The sequence below is a fragment of the Hylobates moloch genome, unplaced genomic scaffold (genome assembly GCF_009828535.3).
Source record: "Hylobates moloch isolate HMO894 unplaced genomic scaffold, HMol_V3 SCAFFOLD_18, whole genome shotgun sequence".
Lineage (NCBI taxonomy): Eukaryota > Metazoa > Chordata > Mammalia > Primates > Hylobatidae > Hylobates > Hylobates moloch.
Window position 1 is genome coordinate 51120104 of NW_026652293.1, and position 9942 is coordinate 51130045.

A 9942-nucleotide genomic window follows, 5' to 3' on the forward strand; every position below is an offset into this window, starting at 1 on the left:
TCTGCAGACCCTGCAATCAAACGCCGAGACCATATTTTGAAACAATTGTGTCCGATGACAGTTTATTATGGAAAGAGTCAGTATCACTCAGGATGCTTGCCAATAAAACAAAGTGAAAAACAGGATCTCTTCATAATTTCTACTCCATGATCCACAATTTCATAGATGATAGCTGAGCTCTTATTCAGATTTTGAAAACCACTTTGTGTACTTATGGGCCATTCACTCACACAGGGCCCGAGATGGGGGAACGCTCCACAGGCAGCAGGCAGCGCCAAAGAGAGACAGCCTGCCTTTGCTAAGCCCATCCCGAGTCTGCCCTGTGACCTCCTTTCCCAGGGACACGGACAACCTCTGCAGACTGAGTTAAGCGTGAGATCCGAACAGGAGCCAGCACTAATGATTTGCCTCTTATTTTGGTGTTAAAATTGGGAATTATCATCCAGGAGAATGATTTTATAGACATCTCTGAGTCAATCCTTTATTTCTAAATCAGAACAGCACAGTCACCAGCAGGTTTGACAACAGGTAAACTTTTGCAAAATGCCAGCTGGCCTCACTAAGAAATTATGCTCAGTGGAAGGCATGCAGCTACATTTTCTTGTCACCTCTGGCAAACATTTTGTTTAGAGATTTTGCTGAATGTTCCTCTTAGTTAAGGAATTCAGCTGGAGGCTGCCTGTGTGAAATAGTCACGCTCATTTCTTCTGCATTTGCTTGAAAAAATATTTTCCCTCAAATAAAACTGTGCAAGCAGCCACTCTGACTTTGGACAAGAAAGTGACACTTTCATGGTGTCTGCTGTGGACAAGGAAGAGCTGCATATCCGGCATTTACATTCCATCATATATATTGGCATTTGATTACAGTCAGTATAAGATTTTTAACATTTTTTTTTCTTCAGCAGTTAAAAAAAATCAGATGGAAGCAAGGCTGGTATTCACCAGCATGCACCATCACACTCTATCAATTATTAATAGCTGACATTCATTCGGATAAGATGGGTTTCCAGTCTCATTGGCTGGTGCCTGTGCCAGTCTGATTACGAACTATTTTGAATATCATTCCTGAATATATGTTGCATATTTCCAAAAAAGATTCTAAGTCCCTTGTGGGTGGAGAGTACAGTATAAAATTCTTATGAATCCTTGCAGCAACCAACTTGGTGATAAGCATATGGCAGATGCTCCATAAATACTTAGCAAGTGGCATTTAATTAGATAATAGGAAGTAGACACATTCTGCATTGGTACAATATGACTATCATTGGTTTCATTTCACTCTGTAATGAGCCTCTTACCTAGCCTAATGACCTATGAGGTACTGTGGTTATTTTCACAGGTGCAAAAGTCAGATTAAAGAATGGACCCAGAGAGGGTCACAGAAAAACCCTACGCTACTCATAAACACAGGAATGCACAATAATGCCTGCGCCCAGTGTGAGGTGCACCAAAAAAACCTTTCCTGGCTCAACCTACTGTCAGACATGATTAGGAAATGGAGAGAGGAGGTTAGACTCTTAGGTGTATTAAAACATTTCTGCTCATCACCCTGGAGTAGGGCTGAAATGTTACCGTCAACGGATTCACGAAGGGTTTCAGCTAATTTAGACTGATATTTCATACTAGCTCATCTTTTGATTAGTTTAATGTCTTCTATTAATGTCTTTTGGCTTCTTTTTACTCAAAACCCAGTGCCACCCCCCGCCTCCACCACCACTTTTTAAAAATTTTAAACCAGCCAGTACATACTTTTCACATTCTAGGACTAAAGGATAATTCTTGAAAAAAATTTTATTCCTGTTCAGTGTTTGTATCTTTAAAATATTCTTGGGGTTATTAAACCCTCTCTGTGGCCATTATTTAGCAAACTTTACATTATTCATTGCCTATATTTTCCTTAAAGTCAGTCCCTTTAGCCTTTAATCATCTGTCTTTTCTCTGAAGCCATTCCAATTCTACAAATTACATATGGAGTTAGGGTCACTGACCCTGGACCCCAGTTCTTTAAAAGAAAAAAACCCATCACTTTCTTCTTCATTGTTCTGGGAAATCATGCTTAGGCTCTTATTCAAGGTCATGTTGCCAAGTTAGTGTTATTCTGTATCTATGATCAGAAGACTGACATGTCATTAGACATACATCAGGGGATACTGTCAAATGTTAGGTATGTGGGCGTTACACATTTTGAATTTGTGGTAATTGGAACATGGCCTTTGTTAGTACGCCTGTGCACTGCAATTATAGTTTTATCAAGTGAGTTAATGGCAGAAGCAAGTTACAGGGGAAATAAAGTAGTTAAGGAAAATCAAAGTTTTTGAAACTCTTGATACTATACAAACACTGTATGCCAATGTGGATCAGAATATTCATCCAGTTAAATAAAAAATTTTATTCAATAAACAATAACGTGGCATATCTGTAAGTATTAAATAATTTGGACTTTCTGCTAATTTAGGAATGAGATTTTCCCCAACTAGTCTGCATTGTGGAAGTGTCATCTAATCTTTGTAACTGAGAAGAACCAAAGAGTAGTAAAACTTCTTGGTGATGTCCATTGAGAGATGGTGTATGAAATCTCCAGCACAGAAGAGGCACTTAGACGTTTCCCCTCAACAACTAACAGCGGAACTCACTAGCCTGAGTGTGTGAGAAGCAAGTTACAAGATAGAATGGAGAGACCAAAGGATGTGGCTTCTGTTTTTCACAGCCTTGCCATGCTCTCCTTTACTCTGTGGCACGTAAAAACTGTACAAGAGCTCAATGAAAAAAATCACATGTTATATACCATTAGTAAAATAATACCGTTATTTTATGTAGTACTAATTCTCTGCTGGATGTTGTCCAACAATTTAGGTAATCTATTACTTATATGTAAAATAATACTAAGTATTACTCAGGATTCTCTTCTAATCTTATGAGTGTCCCTTGAAGTAATGGGTTTCCTCTATAGATAGGAATGAGAGGGTTAGAATTTGATAAGAGTTTAGGTCAATTTTTAAAAAGGGAGGCTGGGTTCAGTGGCTCACAACTGTAATTCCAGCACTTTGGGAGGCTGAGGCAGGAGGATTGCTTGAGCCTGGGAGTTTGAGACCAGCCTGGGCAGCATAGTGAGACCCTATCTCTTACAAAAAAAAAATATTAGCTGAGCATGGTGGTGAACACCTATAGTTCCAGCTACTCAGGAGGCTGATGTGGGAGAATCACTTGAGCCCAGGAAGTTGGAGCTGCAGTGAGCGGTAATTGGGCTGCTGTACGTCAGCCTGAGCAATAGAGGAAGAGCCTGTCCCCACCCTCTGCCACCAAAAAAAAGAGAGCTAAAGAGAAAATTAGGCAATGTCACTTAAAATGCTCTCTTGCCACAAGATAGAACTTTATTAAAACATTATAAGGTGTAACAGCTCCTATAAATTCTGAGATGATTGCACAGAGAAAATTCAGTTGGTCAAAGCTAGTACTTTTTAGTGTTTTACAATACATTTAAGCATTAGCCAACATCCAGCAGATAATTAGTATTACATAGAAGTAACAGAAAGCCTCTTAATTTAGCCCGTAAAAAAAAGGGACATGTATTATAAGATAAGAGGGTGTCTTATGGGACTGAGAATAAGACCTCAGAAAAGAATTACAACCGTGTTAGAACACTCGGGATGTATTAACCTGGGCAGGCTGTTATTTTAGCTTCTTGTCTGCTAACATAAAAATCTAAAAACTGGACAATTAACTGTCATTATAGTTTTAGATTTGTGTTATCTGAATCTAGGGTGGATATTTAATAAATACTGACTTAAGCACTTCAGCTTTTACTTTTTCCCTCTGTTAAGTATTTAATGATCTGTAAATAAGCACTTCAGCAAGTGCTACCTAAAAGGACCCTGTGCTCTTTCACAACATGAGAAATCTTTGTGCAATGTGAATGATTCACCCTCTGATTTGTCCCTGTGCTCTTTCACAACATGAGAAATCTCTGTGTAATGTGAATGATTCCCCCTCTGATTTGTCTGTTTGCTAATGAGATGTTTGGCTCACATGGTCAGTATTTTGTCCAATAATATATTTTGTCCAATAATGTAAAAGGCCAGTCCTATGGAAGGAGGTCACATCCTTCTAAAGAAGTGTTGCTTCCTCCACATTCCAGGTGAGGTTCCTCTTGTCTTTTTGGAAGAGAATATCTGACAACCTTAAGCCAGGTCTTTAGGGTTGTAGGAAACACAAACATTTTCTCTCCATCTTTGTTCTCTCTGATCCTGTTTCATTTTTTTCTCATTTACAGACTTTCTCTGTTTGTTTGCTTCCCGATATCCTCCCTTCAAGAGTCCAGTCACATCAAGGCTGAAATGAAATCTCTTAGTCCTAATAGTAAATTCCCAGGAATTTTCTTCCACAGAGGGCGAGAGAGTGGTAGTGTCTAGAATACTTCCCAGAAAAGGAGAGCTTGGGCAGATGACACAGTTAGATCCACCGTAGAAGACCGAGCTTGGCTATATGGGCAAGGGTTTGGTGATTACCTCATCTATTTCTTCTAAGACAGTCTTGTTCAACTGAATTCTCATTCTCAGGTGCCTCTTTGAGAGTAGAGTTTAAGAATATCAGTTTAAGTGCTCCTTTGGTGCTTCTTATGCACTTTGAAGACTGGTAGACACTGTTCTAGAATATACGCCCAAAACAACTGTGAAAAGACAGAGTTTCAACCTGAGCATCTGTAATAAACAACAAATCTAAGGAAACTGTTAAAACATTAGCTATTCTTAGAGTCCTGGGACAACTCTATTCTCCACTGGAGCTGGGCACTGGGTTCTCTGTCTCCCCGTCATGGTTCTGCGCGATCAGCAGCATATGCAAGGGAAAGCCATGGTAGGTTTCAAAGGCCTTGGTGGGCATGGCTGATGTTTCCTGAGTGACTTGCAGTCAGCTCTAGTAAGAAATTAGTCACTGAGTGGCAGGTAATTAAATTCTGTACTTTTATTGTTTATAGGTTCTACTCAAATGTAATTTTTAAAACCTAGTATCATTTGGAGCCACAGCAAAAGTTTATTATTAAGGGTGTGCCCATGGTGGGGGCAGCTATGAAATTAGGAAGACTGTTTAATATGACTATCTTCATTGGGATTTTTTATTTTTTATTTTATTTTTATTAATTTTTTTTTGTTTTGAGACAGGGTCCCTCTCTGTTGCCCAGGCTGGAGTGCAGTGGCATGATCTCAGCTCATTGCAACCTCCACCTCCCAGGTTCAAGTGATTCTTGTGCCTTAGTCTCCCAAGTAGCTGGGATTACAGGCGTGTACCTGTACATGCCTGTACAAAATTAGCCACCACCCCTGGCTAATTTTTCTATTTTTATTAGTAGAGAAGGGGTTTCACCATGTTGTTCAGGCTGGTCTCGAACTCCTGACCTCAAGTAATCTGCCTGCCTCTACCTCCCCAAGTATTAGGATTACAGGCATGAGCCACCACGGCCAGCCTTCATTGGGATCTTTAGGGAAGTAAAAATACATGAACATTTTTCTCCAACTCTCTCTCCCCAGGAAGCCGAAATTGGGATACATTGTCGTCATGGGTGGTGCACTGCAATTTGTTAGTTTTTCTTTCTTTCTAAATGGTACAGAAAATTGAGGTGCATCTTAAAATCGCTGGCATCTTAGATTCAATGAAATATGGTATAGGCTGCTTCAATATTTCTTTTCTTTTTTCTTTTCTGTTTTGTTTTGTTTTGTTTTTTGAGATGGAGTTTTGCTCTTGTTGCCCAGCCTGGAGTGCAATGGCGCGATCTTGGCTCACGCAACCTCCGCCTCCTGGGTTCAAGCAATTCTCCTGCCTCAGCCTCCCGAGTAGCTGGGATTACAAGCATGTGCCACCACACCCAGCTAATTTTTGTATTTTTAGTGTAGACAGCGTTTCTCCATGTTGATCAGGCTGGTCTCGAACTCCTGACCTCAGGTGATCCACCTGCCTCGGCCTCCCAAAGTGCTGGGATTACAGGCCTGAGCCACCGTGCCTGGCCTGATATTTCACAGTCTGGATGCTTCCTATTAAGATTATATGGCAGAATTAGTCCTCACCAAATATCCACATGCTCCCCTACTATCTACAGCTTCTCTGCAATTCAGCTGGGCCCTTGTGGGCAATTCTGACCAACAGGTCATGAACAGAAGTGACTCATGTCTCTCACCACTCCCTGACCTCCCACCCCAGCCCAAGGCAGTTAAGTGCTGATGTATCTCTTCTATCCCCTTTTCCCTGCCACAGCAAAATTGGGAGCCAATAGGTACTAAATACTCATTTGTTTCACAGGCTTGCAGTAATATACACCCACCTGGCAAGTGGACCATGAAGACTCCTTCTGCTGGGTTCCTACTAAGCAAAGACTCATTACTTTCCACACCTGACATTTTAAGTAGTAGCCCTGGGGTGCCGCTCCACCTTGTTCCTGTGCATCTCTGAGCTTTTCATGATCAGCTAAACTTCCACATTCTTTTACCATAACTGGCTTGGGGATGGGGGAGAAATAATCTTCCAAAGTGGAACACAAGGAAAAGCATTTGATTTCTACTCTCCAAATATTTGGTGAGATTTGAGAAGCAACCAGGAATGTGAGCTTCAAAAAATTGGGCGATTTCTCCAAGGTGGAAATCTTTTGGCACACCGAATCTTTTGGTCCACCGGCTTCTTGAGAAGCCTTTAAGGCCAATCGATCCCCAGAACAAGATCCCTCTTGGGCCTCACTGGGAGTTATTCTTTTGAAAATGCAATTCTGAATTCATTTTTTGTATTGTCTCAGGAAAATCCTGTTTGTGAAAATGCCTCATGGTATCTCCCTGAATCTGAAGAAGTAAAGAGAAAAGACTATTTGCTCTGATGTAATCAGATTCTCTGGAATTTAATCCTATATCCTATTTATGGCTGAGCTAGCCATTCAAAATTAAAATGAACCTTTCATCCGTGTGTATCATAAATGGGCATTTATCAGGATTATATGATTTTGCAATCCATCTGAATACGTAACCAGAATTTGTTTTCTTTCCGTTTCACTATGTAATTACCATGCAACAATAACAAAAGTGACATGTTTGAAGAACAGATAAAATGCTGTAAATTGGCCAGTAATGGTGATATTTCCTCATCTTCTGAAAAACCCATTTATTCTCTCTCTCAACAAATCAAGGCATTGTCAGCCCATACTCATCTTGTGGCCAGAGGGGCTCCACCAATTTCTGGATGTAAGTGAGTCCTGGAATGCAGATGAGGCCGACTAACGAAGGCTTTCAGTGCAGGCAGCTGGTCTTTGCTTGCCTCAATTTTTAAATCATCCATAATGGGGCCAAGACCTCCCAAGCACTAAAAAGAGCGAGCTGACATGCTGGACAAACTGTTAATTTTTTCCTGAAGAAGCTGCTATATTGCACATCTGTCACTGCAGCGCAGACAATTACTCACTGAGTCAGGGAAAAAAATCTGCTGCTTGTTTCTAGCTGAGTTGTTAAGGGACTTAATGGAGAAATACAATGGCGTGGGAGTCAAAACATGCTGGTTTCCTGTGTGCTCGGCAATTGTTTCCTCCTTTTGGAAGACTGTCTTGTAATGTTAAAACATGTGAAGTAGACTAAGATGTGTGTTTAATAAAACAGCAAAGGAATTAGAGAGGTACAATAAAAGGACAGGCATATAAAAGATGTAGGACGATCAAGAACCTAGCCTTACAGATTACTGACCACTGTACTTACTGCTGAGAATGTAACAACGCTGTGGCCAGTGTATTAGAAATATTGTGATTTTGCACATTATAAATTTCAGACTTTTAATGTGTATTCCCCAAGTGCTTCACAACCATCTAAAAACTATTTTGTGAATTTCATGCCTCATATATGCAATGTGGATCATCTATACTGTTTCCATAATGAATTACAGCCATCAATGAGACACTTTAGAATCCTAGATTTGTCAGTCATCTAACAGAACTTTAGTTTTCTTTTTCTTCGCTAAACTCATTTCTTCGCTAAACTTATCATACATATGAAATCCTGGCATTTGAAGAAATTAACTTTAATAAGTGATGCAATAATTTGTTTGGATTTGAAAAGCATATATTGAGTTAGTATGCTATTTCTCAGTCTTTCTATTTATATTGAAGAATATTGATTTTAGAAAGAAAGAAACTTTTTTTTTAGAAATTTAATAGGAAGATGCAAACAGAAGATAGTTTTGGCTGTTTTACTTGGGATACTATTATAATATACTTTTATCTCTACAGCCTTACAGCTGGAAAATCAAGCATTATACACACTCTTAAAATACTAGCAATTTATCTTGAAAGTTCAAACTAAAAGAAAAAAAAAAAGAAACAAAAAATAGCCCTCAATTTTAACCTTACTTCAGCCTTGAAAAATTAAGAAACAAACACAGGACATTCTGATATTGCAACAGGAGGGAAGTATGTGGATCTGAGAATGATTTAAACTGTCTGACAATTCAAAGACAGGAGACAACTCTAATGTACAGATAAAACTAAAAGTGACAATAGTAGATCATACTCCTGGCAGTCAATGGCACTGACTCGCTGGAGACAAATCTGGATCTACTTAAAGTGTCAGGTGTGTAAAGTAATGAATCTTTGCTTAGTAGTAACCCAGCAGAAGGAGCCTTCATGGTCCACTTGCCAGTTGAGTATATATTACTACAAGCCTGTTAAGTAAATGAGTATTTAATACCTATTGCATGAAAAAAAAAAACCCTACTTATTTTAAAACTTTACTCAGTTTTTTGGGAGAAAAGATAAGTTTAATCAACATAGTAAAATGCCTCTTACAGCAAACAAAACTCAACACTTTAATGCATATTACAAAACACTTAAAACGTCCAAGCAGCTTTATGAGAGGCACAACTTTCCAAAAGGAAATGGAGTGATTGTAACAGATTTGAACTCTGATGCTTTAAGTGGTCAGAGAGAGCGTGTGTACCTTGTTACATTAGAATCATAGACTCCTTGAACAGAAAGAGACCTTAAGCAAGTTAGTCTAATCAAGCTTCACAGAAACAATAAAAACAGGAAAATGTGGTAGAGCAGCTCACAATCGGCTATGAATACATTTGTGAATCAAATACATTTACCAATATTTTTCTCTAATTTTTTTGAGATACTGAAATTTTTCAAAGCTTAATAACAATGAACTTAACTGCACTATTAAATGCTAATTGTCAATGGGTACTCATTTAAACACATTTTTTAAAGTACTTTCAACTTTTAAAAAATTATTCTAAGGTAAAAGGGAAACATTTAAAGCACAAAGACAATGACTGCTTATAAATAATGTTCTTAAACATTATGTTTTATTCTTTCATTCTTTGTTGTACTGTTAATATAACTTTCTACCAAAAGAAAAAATAAAAAAATAAAAAATATTCTTTGCTAACAATTTCTTTACAATGCCAATTTAGATCACTTTTCTTTTTGAAAGACAAAATACAGGTGAAAATGGTTTTAAAAAGCATGTGAACAGTGATTTTTACTCTTTTGGGAAATATCTGCTCAAAATAAAATGTACTGAATAGAAGCAATTGTCAGTTCAATTTACAAGAATACCAATTCTCAGTGTTATAATAAACATTAATAAAATGCAACATTTTGTAATTATGTCTGTATACTGCACACAGGCATTATAAATACACCTATAGGTACACATTATGTATAACTTTACCCCTACTGTGTTAACTTGTTTGATAGCCACAGTATGAATTATAAAATATATGGTATTTAAATGCTGAGACCAATTTATTGGCAGATTTTAATTAGCAATGAATGTTTATTTAAAAGGGTGCCATATAGTTTAAAAATAAAAGCAACCAAATTAAATAGTGTATTCGGGGAGCAGAAAAGAAGGAAATAAATGATTCCAGCACACAGTCTGGTCATTATCAAGTATAACAAATAAATTTTTTTTTTTTTTTT